Source organism: Humulus lupulus, chromosome 5 (genome assembly GCF_963169125.1).
Source record: "Humulus lupulus chromosome 5, drHumLupu1.1, whole genome shotgun sequence".
Taxonomy (NCBI): Eukaryota; Viridiplantae; Streptophyta; class Magnoliopsida; order Rosales; family Cannabaceae; genus Humulus; species Humulus lupulus.
This window is the reverse complement of record NC_084797.1, coordinates 110,281,889-110,299,042: the sequence shown is the minus strand read 5'-3', so window position 1 is coordinate 110,299,042 and position 17,154 is coordinate 110,281,889.

The window sequence follows — 17,154 nt, the reverse complement described above, 5'->3', positions numbered from 1 at the left end:
TTGAGTGATCACGATTGACTATCTTTACTGCATAGCATATGTCATGTCTTGTACACAACATTCCATACATTACAAATGCCTACACCTAAGCCATAGGGAATCCATATTATTTCCTTTTTTTTCTTGAGGCATAAGGTATCCGTCTTAGGACATTGATATTTAGAGAGGAAAGTACCAAAACTTTTATATATGTTGATTGAAAAATTACCAAAACTTTTATCTTATCATCCCATAAGTTCTGTATGCCAAGAACTACCTTGATTCTCTCAAATCTTTCATTTAGAATTGCTCAGCTAGTCATTTCTTTACACTTGACAATATTTCTTCATAATTCTTAATGAATAAAATATCGTCCATGTAAAGGATTGTAATATCTGCCTCTCTAAAATGTTCGTCCAATGTTAAAATATAATAATTGTAATGATGCGTCTATTTATGGAAAGTTTATGTTTTGACTGTTATGCATGCATGTTGAGAATTTTGATACTAATCTAGGGTTTAGATCACTAAGGTTAACCAAAGAGTTTATTTATGGAACTTGTTGTATCACATAAGTTCTCGCCTTCTATCAAAATGAGAAGAGTACCATTCTAGAAGCCTAAAATGAGATGCTGCCATAAAAGCAAAGACCCACAAGAAAACCTCATGCGACAACATACCACAAGCGAGAAGGTCTTCCTTGAACGACAACTCGAGACACAAGAGGGCCCATGCACTGAAAAATTATGATCCCATAACACCACGACATATGACAAATCCTGATTATCCCACGAGGATAAAAGAACTCCACTATGATATAATAAAAAGGCTTTGACGTTTCACAAAATCTCACAGTTAGTCATATAATCACAAACTCAAGCAAGACTATCGTCTGCCTTCTTTTGCTTCATTAGGCAAGAAGGTTAACTACATTGTGTTGGGTGAAAAACTCATTCATCAAACATTCGGTAAGTTGCCCAAGTCCTTTGTCATTGTTGGAATGTAACCTAGCCTCGACATAGAGCTCCCACAAGAAGAAGATAACCTTGGTAAGAATCGACATGCCAAAAGCCATCTTGATCTCCCACGTTAAAGGAAGATGCATCAGCAAGAATGTCTTCATGAGTGGGAGTGAGAGAAGGAATTCTATGGACCCCACTGACACTACTCCAGATCTCAGTTAGCACGCTTTTGACGCACCTCTTTCGCAGAAGCACAATCCTAACTCACCGTTTCCCCAGAAGAATGCCTTTGACATAACACACTGCCCAAGAACACTTATTCCACATAATAATTAGTTGACCAACAATACCTTATTTTTCCTATTAGATGCAAAGTACCAATGGCATTTTTTAAAATTATAAACGACTCCCTCTATAAATAAGAGAGGTTACCTTCATTAAAGGAGTGAAAGCTTTTGTAAGAACAAGACTCCAATAGTAATTGTTGGGAATTTATGGCTTACACATTATAGATCAACAATTAATAATAGGAATATACTCAATAATACAAATTGTTGACCTCAGATTTGGCCAATGACACTGAGTCAATTAAACGATATAAAAAATGAGAGCTGAACTAAAATAATAAAGCGACACAAAATATTTATAATGGTTTGTCCTTGGGTATTTGTAATAACCTACATTCACTTATACTTTTATTACTATAGAAAGTCCAGAAGTCCTGATCAAATGGGTTAGAATCAACTGAGTTTTGTTAGCTTGAGAGAATACAAGAATCGATGTAAAAGTATGTAAAATGAAAGCCTTTTTCCTAGAATATTCAGCATAGAAGATAATGTTTCACTAAACACTCTATTTATAGCCCTAGGAATTTAAACAGATGGGTCGTGGGCCTTACAATACTTGCGTAACAAGAACTAATAAAATAATGCATGAATAATACATTTTGCATTTGAAATAAGAAATATCTAAGGAATATCTCTGCGTTAACGGATTCTAAACACTACGTCCGGAACAGTCGACCAGCCATGGTCGAGTGGGCACCGACCAGCTTGGTCGGTGGTGTGTAACTAACTGTTAATTTCTACTTTGACTATGTTCGTACTAGTTGTATTATGAACATTAATGTGATTCCTTGTCAGCTGATTGAGTGTCGACTAGACCCCTTATTAATTGCATTATTAATTAGTTGCCATGTGTCTAAAATCCATGTCACATCATCACATCAGGTTTTAGGTAAAATATTTGCCCCCCCAAGTTTATTATGATGCGACTAGCATCAAATTGACTTATTTGAGCATCAATTTTATATGACCAGTACCTTTTAAAATGTCCTTTCAATTGTACTTCTTTTTTTTCTTAGGAAGGTAAATATCATGATGACATGCTTTTTACAGGCAAAAAATGACGGTTTCACAAATCCGTATACTCGAAAAGGTACCTTCTTGTTGGTATTAAAAGTGCAAATGAGAGATACGCATTGAAATGGTATTTAAAAAAAAATTAATACCAGCCAGGATCATACATATATATATATATATTAAATCACATAAAAATAGATCTAACATCCCGTAAAATTTCTTAACATAATTTGCGAGAAAACATAACTGTTTCCAAAAAAAAAATAAGGTAACTGAAAATCCATATAAAAAAAACTTTACAAAACATGCAATAGTTCAGATAAATTTTTAATTATCATATGGGTTCTAGTCTCCAAAACATAAAATTCCAAAAAGGTCGGTCCACATGTACATCCTCGCAGATAAACTCCAGCACTCACTGATCCACTTTGCCTTTGAGCTTACCTACAATATGAAACAACTTGGTAAGTAGAACGCTTAATAAGAACAACTTAACAAATATAACCACATAAACAAAGCACAAACATAAACCAACTGTAACTAGGAAGATAACCAAATAAGAATAGGATTCTTGTGAAACCAAAACACTAGCATACAATTTAAGAATGTTCAAGTGTTCTGGCAAACTTATGGTCATGTCTCATGACCAAAATTCATATCCTGAAAATACACCTATAAGCAGAAGATCCTAGAGCATACATATAGTCTTAACTAGTAACATACATAACATTCTTAACATATTTAACGTTCTTATCACACATACTTAGTTTTCTTACATGCTCAATAATCTTAACATACATTCTTAGTTACTCATTAATCTTAACATACTTACTTACTTACTCATTAATCTTAACATACATACTTACTTACTTATTAATCTTAACATACATACTTATTGTCACGTTAATCGTAACATACATACTTACTTAATCTAACATACATACTATTTACTCATTAATCTCAACATACATACTTACTTAGGGTTTCGGAGAAACAATCAAACATAACTTAACATATCTTACCATAGTGTTGACGGGTGTAAACTAGTTACACCGATTACCCAAACTCCTAGAAGAATTTGGCATACTTTCTTAGTCATAGAGATTTTATTCCAGAATCAACTTACTTAAGTGTCATGGAGTTTACCGGGTCATGTTTTGCATAGTGAATACTCTGGCAGGAGTGAGGCTGTCGCCCTGCTTTTGCTCCTCTTTCCTAGCTTGTGGGCAGTCCTTCTTCAGATGATTAACACTCCCACAGATAAAGTAGACCCTGATCCTGCACTCTCCCTGATGTCATCGTCTGCATCAGAGACACACTGGAAAACTCTTCCAGTTGTCACCTCCGCCCTAATGACCGCGAAAAGCACCCCGTGCCCTCCTATCCGTGCTAGGAGGAACAAAAGAATCTGGGGCCTTTCTCTTTTCTTCAATGGGGCCACTTGTTAGGATTATGTCCTAAAAGCATGTAAAAGACATTTATTATTTCGATGAATAAATAAATATAATGGTATATTATTGTTATATTTAGATTATTAAATTATTGTTTGAATAATTTTTGTAAATATAAGAAAAAGTCCATATTCATTATTGAGGATATGATCTTTTATTAGTAGGGGAGAATTAAGATCACATGAATGGATAAAAATAGTCAACAAAAAATTGAAGTTATGGAATTCTTTAATTGGGTTTGTATGTACGGTTTACTGAGTATCATGTTGATACAAATAATCTAGATTCAGATTATTGATGTGGTAAGACATCTCGGTAAAAGTGCTTTATATAATATGATTATATATGACATAGACCGATATGAATAAAAATCTTTATCCAAAAACCATTTAATAATAAAGACTTGTAATTCATATCATAACTGATGACCATTTATAGATCAACCTAAATCCTGAGTGTTCATGAACTCATGTTCGTGTTTATTAAATCTTTTGATTCATTTGTTAAGGTCTCTTCATAGAATGAGGCAAATGACTTTTGTTTTGGAGATTTAATATCATGGATGGTTGGGAACATGTATCAACAATACAGAATCTAATCTTTCCTAACAAATCGTATATTGGTTCCCTTAAGGGTTAATTCTGGAGCTGAATGATTTTGAGCTCAAATCTATAATTAGATTACAGATTAATTATTCACTAGTGAATTAATGGTACTTAAGTAAATTAGAAAGGTAAAATGGTAATTCTTCCATTCTAATTTATGAACTAATTAATTAGAGGGTTGAACTATTGAAAGATGGTTATATCAATGGACAACTTAAAATAAGATTTCTATAAAAGTATATCTATAACATAAAGAGTTAAATTTTGAATTTATAGTGGAGAAATATCAGAACTAATAAATTAACTACTATAATTAAAGAGTTTAATTATTTATTTTTTATTTATTAGAGCTTAATGTTATAGGTCTATGGTCCCTGAAATGGCTCAAACAAACACTGACAAAGATAAATACAAAAATGGGCAAAATGACTTATTTGATACGTAAAATATTTTTCTATACACTAAACATAATTATTATATAATTATGTGTAATTAATTAATTGAGAATTAATTAATTATTTGATTCAACAAAAATATAATTAATTTTGAATTAATTTATTTTTGGGATTTTTGGTATTTAAATAATGATGAAAATTGGGAAAAATCACATGCCTTCCCTGGCATGTGGTGGACGTGTAGCACAGTGCATAGTCACTGTGCTACACACACAAGAAGCTTCTAGAAGATTCTTGGTTCCACAATTTTAGTCATTTAAATATTAAATAAATAATGAGATATTGTAATATGAATAAAATATTATTATTTAAACAAAATCTGATAACTGATTAGTTATTTTAAATTGTTTTCAATAACTAATATTTTATTTTTAATATGTTGGATATATTAAATATAGGAGATCAGTTTTTCAGAGGAATACTTTTCAGTGATAGAAAATAGATCGTGAAATCTCCTGAGAGAAATAGAACAGTGATACAAGCATAGATCACTATTCTTCACAAACTTAGGTCCAAACTTTATCCGATCTCATGTGTTGAGAACATATGATAAATAGATCTTGCCTATTGTTTTGTATAGCGAGCCCACACTCGTTCTTTGTGTGTTGACAATATTTTGGAAGATCCCGGTGTGAGATCTCAAGGATTTTTGCCGTACAAAATGATAGCAGCAAGGAAGGACTTGAGGAAATTTTCTATTCATTTCTTTGATTCCATATATATATGTATGTGAAGAAGTAGAATTAGAAATCTTGTGGGGTTAAATTAACAATTTTGATTGTTGTTCCGCTGCGTATAATCTCTGATTTGATCTATAAAAACAAACAAATGGTACCTGAGCCATCTTCACATATATATATTGAATCTATGTGGGTTTAGTTTTATGCAATTATTAATTTTTGATGAATGAATGGATAGCTTAATATGATTGAATGCATGGGAATATTGAATCGTTAGTTGTATGGTATTTTTGGGTTAGGATTTGTTTATGAATAGATCATTGTGTAAGCCATTAAGGGTCATAGGATTTATGTAATTTTATTTGGTTTTTGAAATCATAAAATTGTAATTACGATCACACAAAGTCAAAATGGAGCCCGGGATTCAGAATTCAGCCACCATTCCTCCGAGGCCACCCTCCGAGGTGCTGTCGGGGACGTCGTACGGATGAGTAAGTACGGATCCACACGGTTCCGTACAGTGGGCCCCGACAGCACCTTTAAGTGCCACATGTCCCCATCTTACTAGCCCAGATTTTTTTCATTTCTCAAATTAATCTGTTATTGTTTTATTTTTTCAAAAATGTTAAATACCCTATTTATTAGAAATTTGATATTTAAATAATGATATAATTTTGTTATCCTAACAAACTTTTTTGAATATCTTATTTAATTTTAAAAAAACATATTTTAATTAAATTTAATTTCTATTTTAATTAAAAGTTGTTTTAATTAGAAGAAAAATAAAATTATGATTATTTAAAGTTTTGTTTTAATTAATCAAGATGATTAGAATTTTTTTTTCTTATTATTATTCTGGACCAACGATACATATTCTACCGAAAGTAGAGTGAAGAAGCCCGATGGAGATCAAGGCGTTATTTTATTTTATTTTAATTTTATAAAGAGGATGTAAAATTAGAAATACCCAAAAGCACTCGGTTCAAAATTTATTGTTTATTTATTCATTTATTTAAATAATTGTTTTCATGTGATTGATAACTGTTCATGCATTTTGTGCCATACATAAAAAACTCACACAGTCATTATCATGCATCTCATTGGATAAACATGATTATTAGGATTGTCCTATATGTTTATATGATTTGTTTTGCGAAACCAATTGCATATAAATTACTTAGTTTTATTCTTTGAAAACTTGGTAAAATTTCACACCGTTTTTTTTAAGTCTTTATGACCTAATTTCTTTAAACCAACTTTATTTTAAAATTGTTTTTTTTAGTAAAGTTTAGATGAACATAATTGGTAATTTAAAATTGGATATGGATCTAGAAACTTGCTTTCTTACCAATTTTAATTATGTTCATAAAGTTTAAAGAATCTATAATTAATTTGGAATTAATTAGCACTACAAAAAAAACCTATTTCCATAACACAAAAATTTAACACTTTTAAAAAAGTATTATAATATGTATAAGTGTATATGTATATAGGCAGGACTTAATTGCAATTTGGCACCTAATTTTCCCCAGCCCCCCAAAATTTTTCACACGGTCCTAATTGACCAAAAAAAAAAGGAGAAGAAACCCATTTTCCCACGGTCCCAGTCGGTCCACGATTCCCCTCTCTCTCTCTTGTTTCTCTGTGTTTACCCCCTCTCTCTCTCTTCGTTTCTCGACCAATCTACCTAGGAGGAGGACGATTAAGCTGGCCCAGGTACGTTTTCCTCTCTTCGTGTAAATGTGTATGAATACCCATTTTCAAGTTCGACATTTTCAGTTCTTCTCTACGCAGGCTTTGTTTTTCAAGTGGGTTTTTGACATTTTCAAGTTCTACCCAATATGTATGCAAGCTATAGAGGAGTCTGCAAAGAAAGATCTCAGTAAGACAAGCCGAATCATGTACTATTGTTTTTTAATGCTTTATTTCAGTTATAAATTTTTGGTGTTGGGTTCTTATCCATGATGCATTTTGTTTGATTCTCTGCTGTGATGATATTTGTTATGGAATTTTTGAGAAACTGGTAGTTTTGTTTTTTCTTTTCTTTCTAAAATGGGAATTATCTTTTTGGATTGTTTATGATGTTGTGTTGTTTTCTTTCTAAACTGGAAGTCTTGTTTTTTATGGACTGTTTATGATGCTCTGTCAAGTACACCCCAGAATCACATCCTCCCTTTCGAACTGCTGTAGGCCATGATGATGAACATTTATGTTCTCAGGTGCATAGGCATTTGACAAAGTAGCAGCATATCAGCATTGTGTGTGGTGGTGCAACTGTTTAATGATAAAAGCATGAAATTTATTATTATAAAAATCATAAGTAGTGTCTGAGAAAAAGAGCCCATGTTCTCATTCTACCAATTTAATTAAAAATCATCAAAGCACCAATCCAATATTCAACTTATAAAACTGCCACTTTTACTTTTCTTTGTTCTTTCTTTCTTTTTGGTCTATTATTTTCCTTCCTTAGTAAAAATTATTTGGCTAATATAGGTGAAAGAGAGAGATAGTCTTTAATGCTACTCTAAGGAAACCCTGAACATGGCAGTTGTAGTTGTACAGTGATAGAGCTTAACTTCCTCTACTCTTATCTCTTCACACCACCATTAACACTCCTGCAAAATAGTGTTAATGTATTTGGTCATTACAATGTCTCCATTATACAAGTATTTAAATATATGTTTTATAAAAGTGAGGACTTGGCAATTGTATAAATGAAAATGAATTAAATAATAATAATACAGTCCTAAAAGGAAATTGAAATTAATTATTATTGATAGAGCTATAGTAGTGTAGTTGATAACTTGCTATTTAGTACATGACATTTTAGTAGTCAAACTCCATAGGCGTTGAACTAATGATGATATATATTTGATAAATTGTAGTGAAAATCAAACATTATTATAAGTATATATAGATACATCTCTTTTAATATGCTTTCTTAGTTTGAAATTATCAAGATCAATAGCTAGAGATACACTATATTGATTTTTCTTAATATTTTATTTTGTAAATATAAGATTGTTCATATAATCATAAGAATTTGAGTCAAGAAGTACTAACCTTGTAGTAAGGCACTTTAGAGCATAATGAAAGATTAAAGAGGCATTGGTAATTATTTTTTTAACATTCTGAAAGCTAAAGCTAAGCTAATGTATTTTCTTTTTCTTTTTCTTTGCATGCTATTTTTCTTCCTAAGATTAGTTTATTGTTCCACTGTTACCACTGAAGTTTCAAGTTGTTTTAAGCATTTAACTTTCTTAAAACTAACATCTTGTTTCACTTGCTGTTTTTACGAGTATCATCTTAGTGGGGGGCATTCATTTATTTTATTTTTTTCATAGGAATTTCTTGTTATGTCAGCTTGTTTCTTAATTTTAAATTGCATCAAACTCGCCTATAAATTTAAAGCTCAATCAATTTCTTACTGCATATCTTCTTTGTTTCATGGTTATTATATACTATAGCTGCAGTGTGGGGTTAAAGAAATGAAACAGATTATTTATTAACAAGTTGGCCACCACAATCAGCGTCTTCCCATATTCTCTCGAATTACTCACATCTCTAATCAACTAATACCAGGTTCATTCATCTAATGTTTCTATCTCCCTCTCTCTCTATGAAGCATTATCATAATAACAAATGGAAATAAATGCCCTGAGATTATTATTATTAATAATATCTATTTTCTTATCTGCTTCTTTATTTATGGAGAACACTTTAAAAAGTGGTGCTCCAACTTTTAAGTCTCCTTCTCTATAGACTACTCCATCCATTAGTATATATAGTTTATAGTTGAGTGATAGAGCTTAAACATAAGATATGAAAATATCCTCCTTTCATTTTGTTTTGCTTATAGTCTAATGGGATTTATACATATAGAGAGAGAAATTTGACAGCTTATTGTAATTTTTTCTTTAAAATTTTCTTGGATTATAATTAAACGAGTGGAGGCACAGGTAGAAAAAATTATTACAAGTAAATGTTTTGTCTTTTTACAACTTACAGCACCAATAGGCCTAAAAATTCTATACATTTAAATCTCATCACAATTGATCAAACCATTGCTTATCACTATGTGTTAATTTCCTAGACCAAACCCCTGTAATTCTATATTTGACCACAGTCTTTATATTCTGTACAATTGAATCTATTTGTTTACATCTGAAATGCCACAAAGTTTCATTTCTATTTGACCATATTTGATAGACCATAGCAGCAACTGTGACAGTAAGCACTCCTTTTTTAAAATGACTATGCTTGCTATGTCTAATACTACTTATTAACCTATGTAATGAAGCAGCTGATGTATTCCAATGTAACCATGTCTTTAAGTCTTGTAACACCCTGCAACTATACAAGCAGTCAAAATATAAATGCTGTATAGTTTCCAATATACTGAGTCTGTCCCATACCATCTGTTGCCAATATACTAAGTCAAGCACTGGACAAAATATCTGATAGCCTTGCTTAATCTGATATTTCTCAGTTGAGAACTTTTGAGTATCTAAGCTCTGTTTAAATCTGTTTTTGACAGCCACTATTTGTTTCCAGTACCAGCTACTTGATGATGGAGCTGATATACTTTTTCTCATTTACCAAAAAAAAAATGTTTTGTCTTTTTCTTTTTTTAAATGTGTCTCCATTTGTACAAGTTGCAATATTCTTTAGTTTTCTAATTTATTAGATAGATTTTGATTTATTTTACTTTTGCTTTTAAGGATAAAAAGTTTCTAACTTGATCATATACGAACAAACAAATAGTTTCTCCATCCATATACTTAGTTTGGTATTCACTTTGGGAGTATAGTGCATGCTAGTTTAAGCCATTATCATGAAAGTCAATTCCTAAAATATCTAAACTTTAAAAAACCTCTTACAAAGAAACACACTACTTTAATCGTCCATCACAATAATAAACTAATATATTTAGTAAACGGTATACTATTTTTCTTATGTTTATTTGGAATCTATCAAAATGACATTTCATAAGCATCAATTTTACAAAATATCAACAATGTTTTTAACATAATAATATATATGAAGGGGGCAAATGTTGTGTTGGGGATTAGTAGTTTGGTTCGTATATAAAATGAGCTTGGTTCGTATATAAAATGAGCTACAGCCTCATTATTAATTTTAATGAATATTATGGTTTTTTTGTATCATTTAATTTTAATTTTGTATTAATATTTTAGGTATTGATTATATTCTTTAGGTTGTGGATCGAATTGGCAAGGAGCATTGCAATGTTAATTAAGTTGATTATTAATTGCAAGAGGTACAGAATTATGTTCTTTTAACTCTTATTATTAATATCTTAAAAATGTTAGAGGAGTTTGAATATCTTAAATATTCATCCATAGAGAAGTAGGTTCTGAGATTAAAATTGTGTGCTGCGGTAATAACGGAAGGTTGAAAACTTGTGTGTATTAGAGAAGTAGGTTGTGGAAAATTTGTTTGTGTGCTGCGGTGATATAAGGAAGAAAACTTATTGTGTGTTGTTTGAATTTTTTGACTTGGTATTGATAGATGGTTAGGTAAGCTTTTATATGTATAGATTAGATTTTCATTTAGTCATATTGTTTTCATTATTTCCATATGTATAGATTAGATTTTCCAACCATAAATATTGATGAAAAATGACTCAAATAATAATTATATGTATAATCAAAGATAAAAACAAGTTATACTAATAAATAACCAGCCAAAATTATTCCTTAGTGCAAAACCAAGTGGGATGCTACCATAAATTTTTAAATTATATTTTAAGAGAATCAAGGCTTAAATGCCACTGTAGACTTGATTGCCACAAATAAATAAGCAATTAATAATATATAAATGTATGTTTACCTTGACATATAATTCAAATTTAGCAAGGATGGCTTGCAACAGTCATGCCAATGATATAAAACAGAACATCCCACCACACATTCAGAAAAACAGAATATAGACCCAATGAACAACCAAAAGAGAAAAATGGTCTTCTCAGTTCATATTTTTTGTTACAAATGATCAAAAACTAGGTGAAAAACAGAGAAAATAAATATAAAAGGACACTATTTAAAAGTAAATAAAATCCACAAAGCTACTTAATGAGTAGGGGAATTAACACTGAACTGATACATGTATTGTGAAGAGTATCCATGTTTAGAAGTTGGAACAGACCTTGTGGTCTTATTCATAGATTTATGTAATCTATAATAGGAATATTAGATTCAGACCTGTGAGTTTGTGAAACATAAAAATAAAAAAAAGGTGCTAGCATGTGATGTAGTTGTGGTAACTGTGTTTAGAGATGTGTGTAAGATAGTGACTTAAGACTTGTGTTTCCTAACTTGAATATAAATAGACTTCATTTTATTACCTTTATCACATCAATTTAAAGTGTTCACAAAAGTAAAGGTAATCGAAGAAGACACTACTACAAATATGTTTGTATTTTTGCATTATCCACTGATGACCACCAGAGAATTATGTCCAAAGAGTCTAGGCATAAACAAAACAATTGTGAATGTTTCCTTTACCTAAAACAGATTGGTCATGTAATCACCAATAATGTCATTATATATAGAAGATTTAGGCAATACGAAGTCATTTAAAAGTCCTCCTGAGATGGGAAAGATTGAATATAATGTGTTAATAATGAAGAAAGCTTTACCAATGTCTCCAGTTTGGAAGTTCTGCAACAGCACTCTTCTAGTATTTAATAATCATCCATTTGTATAACTATTGTTCGAGCTTTAATATAGCGAGTTCCAAATACTTTACTGGAGCATTTTCTATACATGGGATCCTTATTTTTCATCAAAAGACATCTTTTTTCCATTTTAGATGTAATTTCAGTTTGTCGGTTCGTGGTTGAGATGATAGGCCAAGTTCAGAGAGCTGATGAAAACACTGCAAACCAAGTCTACATTCACGGTGATACTTCCAACTTCTCACACTGCAAAGCCTTTGAAAGACACCCACTAGCTTTAGCAGTCTGAAAAATGTGATGGCAAATATTTTATGCAATCTGATATGGTCCTTTGATATTATTAGTGTACTGCAAAGCTGTATAAGAACTAATCCAGCTTATATATCTCATTTTTTTTATGCTACTAACTCATGAATCTACTTGAGCATTCTGGAAATCTTTGTTTTCATGACACAATAATCATAGACATGTGACTTCCCAATGTAGTAGTTGAAGAGAGTAATTACATATATATAATATAATGATAAAAATGTTTTCCCCTCAACTTCACAATTTAGTGGTTACAGTTTAACTAAAACCAACATTTTGATATTTTAGAAAAAAAATCGTTTCTATTGCAGCAAAAAAAAAAAGGCTTATCAGCAAACTGGAATGATGGTTGGAGAAGAAGTTACAAGTAAAACAAGAGATTGAAAGAGGTATTAACAATAAAGACAACTTTTTCATTCATGAGGAATATAGTTTGAGAAAGTTAAAAGACTTCTTAAGAACATGGAATTGAGACTAGGAAAACAAAATCGTTTGATCTTATAAACTTGAAAGAAGACATATAACCTTGCATAAGCATTTAAACTATTTTTATTGTATTTCAAAGTAATGATAAATTACTATTAAAAATATTAATCATAATATGTTTTTTGGCTTTTAAATCTGACCTTTTATTCTCTGTTGTGTGTACACTTGTATGAAATGTAAGAGCTGGCATGAAGTTTGCAATGATCTTTGTATACTACCGGAGAAAGACTTGAAGTGAAAAAGATACCAAACAAAGAACATTACGTCTCTTACCAAATAATATACCATCAAAAAACCCTTAATAAAGAAAATGGTTCAGTTTTTCCCCTAAACAAAAAGGTCTCTTCATACAACTCTGTCAAGAAAGTGATGCTAACTCAAGTCCAAAGGTCTAGACCTTGTCAAAAGTAATATTATATTTAATTAACTCCTATGATGAGCCACCAATTATATATAATATCATTCATTATTTATTTTTATTACACTAATTATCCTAAATCTCAAGTTCTTCCTGCAAGAATTATAGAGCAATAAAATTATTACATATTAAAACAATGTCAACTGTAATTTCTTAGCCACACCAATCAATGATTCAAATTCTATGTTCTTAGCTTTTCTAAGAGCCAGCATAAAAAAAGAAAACACGTGATATAAGAGATAGAGATGCTATAATAAAATCAAAACATATGCAAACGTTGTTCAAAGCAATTAGAAAAATATGATGCCTGCTTATGTTTCTCAAATATGGTAGTTCCCAGATAAACAACAACTATGAATGTAAACAAAAAAGACACACCCATGCAAAATGTACTATCAAGATTCTCACCATGACTAGACAAAATATATAATGGTCTCCCAAAATTCTCACCAATCTCGATCACTACCAGTGCCTAAGGGTACCCCAAGCATTTAGTCACTCCCATGATCAGTAGAGATTCACTTGAAAGAAGAAACAAAAAACCCCAACTCCATAACCAGTATTATACACACTATAGCTTAAGGTATGGGATAAGTGAATAGAACATAAACCAATGCTAACAGTTTTTCTTTCAAACTAATAACTTAGAAGTGGCTAAGGATCACACCAATTCCTTGATTAGAAGACCAGTGATTACAAAAGAATAATACTTTTTAAAAAAATTCCAAATTCGAATTCTTTTTCCTCAATGAAAAAAATAGCATAAAGTTACAAATAGCAAAAATGTCACTACAATTCGCCAGAGGCAACTTTAAGAACACAGACACTAACCAACAAGAATATAGTTTAGCATAAAAAAAACAAAACGTTACACCTATTTGTGGGTGCCGCTTACCATTTTCTTCGCAATGCCAATTATAATAGTCTGAGTCATGTTTAGATGAGTGTTCTAAATCGAGTTTCAGCTTGAAAAGCATAATATGCATATAGATAACCAAAAGATCTGTCCAATCCTAACACTACGGTGGGGTGATGCCCACTAAGTACTAAGCAAAATAATTCAGTAATCAATTCTTCAGCAAAGAACAAAATGTAAAAATTAAGATGCCATATAAACAATCATTGCCCACTTGAATACATATAGTAGATACATAAAATGAATTATGAAGACATAAAAATCATTGCATCCAAAGCATAAGCTGCAAATTCCATAAAATTTAGTAAATATAATAGAGTTTTACAATGTCAAAAATAAAAAACAACTCTAGAGCAAACATGCCCACTTGAAACAATGGCCAATTCACTTTGTTTTATTCAATTCCACCAAGGCATGGAATGGAGAGACCTGAAATTCTCTTTTAAGATGACCTGAAATTCAACCAAGGCATGTTTTCTTTTAAAAGCATGTGTGTTAATGACCTTGTCATGACCCTAAAATTACAACCGCAAATAATGTGATTGTCTTGTCTAACAGTTATTAAACCCAGACAAAAAACAAGATTTTATTAAGAGAACAACATCAAATTCAAATTCATTGGAGATGGATAAAATTTGGATCCATCTTAACAGGTTAGTAAACAAAATCATATAGTTTATTTTGGGTATAAGTTTAAGTGTCAGTGCTTGATTATTGAAGTATGCTCTAAAATTGTAGAGCAACGGTGGAATATGAGCAAAAATCTAGGGAGTTTGTTAATACAGCCATGACGAATCTCGGATTTCCAGCCAAGATTCTTTGTCCATGCAACAAATGTCACAATCTAAGACATCAACTTTCAGACAAAGTTGTCGAACACTTAGTTTTGTGGGGCATGGACCAATCTTACAAAACATGGTTTCATCATGGGGAAGATCCAGTTCAAAGCAGCATGACAAACACAAGTTTTGAATATGATTTATTTCGGGCAGCGGGAGTATTTTCAAGTAACGCCAATGATTTTGGTGACGATAACAATGATGCTGATTTTCAGAGTCTATTAGCAGATGCTAAATCTCCATTGTATGAAGGTTGTTCAAAGTATACAAAAATTTCGTCTATCGTTGGGCTGTATAATCTAAAAAAAAAGCATGGAATCTCAGATTTTGTCTTTAGTGAGATGTTGGAGATGATCAAAGAAATGTTGCCGAAAGATAATCTCCTACTGACATCAATGTATGCAGTTAAAAAGTTTCTAAAGATGTTTGATCTGAGCTATAAGCATATCCATGCTTGTGTCAACGATTGTTGTTTGTATACAAAAGAGAATGCCGATGCCCAAGTATGTCCCACTTGTCAATATCCAAGATGGAAGGAAAATGAATAGACAAAAGAGATTCTACAAGGGCAGCATGCCAAATTGTTGAGATATTTTCCTATTATACCAAGGTTTCAAAGGATGTTTAGAAAAGAAGAGACGACTTTAAGCTTAAAATGGCATTCAACCAATAAAAGAAGAGACGGGAAAATGCAACACCCAGTAGATTCAGAGGCTTGGGATGCAGTTTATGAGAGATGGCCAGATTTTCAACTTGAACCTAACAACCTTCGATTAGGACTTGCTGCTGATGGGATCAATCCTTACAAAAATATGAGTTCTACGTATAGTTGTTGGCCTTTAATGCTCGTTGTATATAATCTGCCACATGCGTTGTGCATGAAGGATGAATTTACCTTTCTATCTATGTTGATTCCTGGACCTAAACAACCTGGGAATGACATAGATGTTTACTTAGAGCCCTTAATAGATGAGTTACTTGAATTATGGAATGGTGTTTATACATATGATATTTCTACAAAGAAGTTTTTTAATTTAAGGGCCATGTTGCTATGGACCATAAATGATTTTCCAGCTTATGGAAACTTAGCTGGATGTGCGACTAAAGGGAAGTATGGTTGTCCTGTTTGTGGGAGCACTTAAATGTTGTTTGGTTGAAGCATAGCAAAAAGATGTCCTTTTGCAATCATATTCCATTTCTACCACAAGAACACCCTTATAGAAAGAAGAAATATACAACAGCTAGGGCAAGGGAAAGAGCACCACAATGTCCAATTATATTGACATGTGTTGAAGTAGATGAGCAGTTAAGCAAAGTGACTAATGAATTTGGAAAGGGGAAAACGAGGAGTCGTGGTATAGACACAGAAAAAATATGGAAGAAGCAGTCTATATTTTTTAGGCTGCCTTAGTGGGAAATATTAGTTGTTCGTCATAACCTTGATGTTATGCATGTTGAAAAGAATGTTTGTGAAAGCATACTTAACACATTGCTTGATTGCAAAGGAAAATCTAAAGATCACTACAACTCGAAATTAGATTTGACAGAGATGGGCATCCATCCATATGCGAAATAGAAAAGGATACTTAATTTTGAAGGCTTTGTGTTGGGCAGCTGTAGAATATTTTGTGTTGAAAGTGAAAACTTTTCAATATGCTGAATATTTAAGACTACTTGAATACTTAAAGAACATTTTGTTGTTGATGACAGTGTTGAATGTTTTAAACTAATTTGTGGGCTGTTAATACAATGTTGAATGTTTTTACTTTTTGTTATTTGAAAATAAAGTTCATTTGATGATGCTAGTATATATTAGAAAGCTAATTTTAATTATATAAAAAAATTAAAATATAATAGAATAAATTAGTGTTATATAAATGAATATATAATGAGAATTTAAACTTATCTAAACATTTAAATAATACAAAAATTGTGTTATAATATCTATTACAATAACACTTTTTATTCAAAGAATTTTGTTATGCAAACTTCA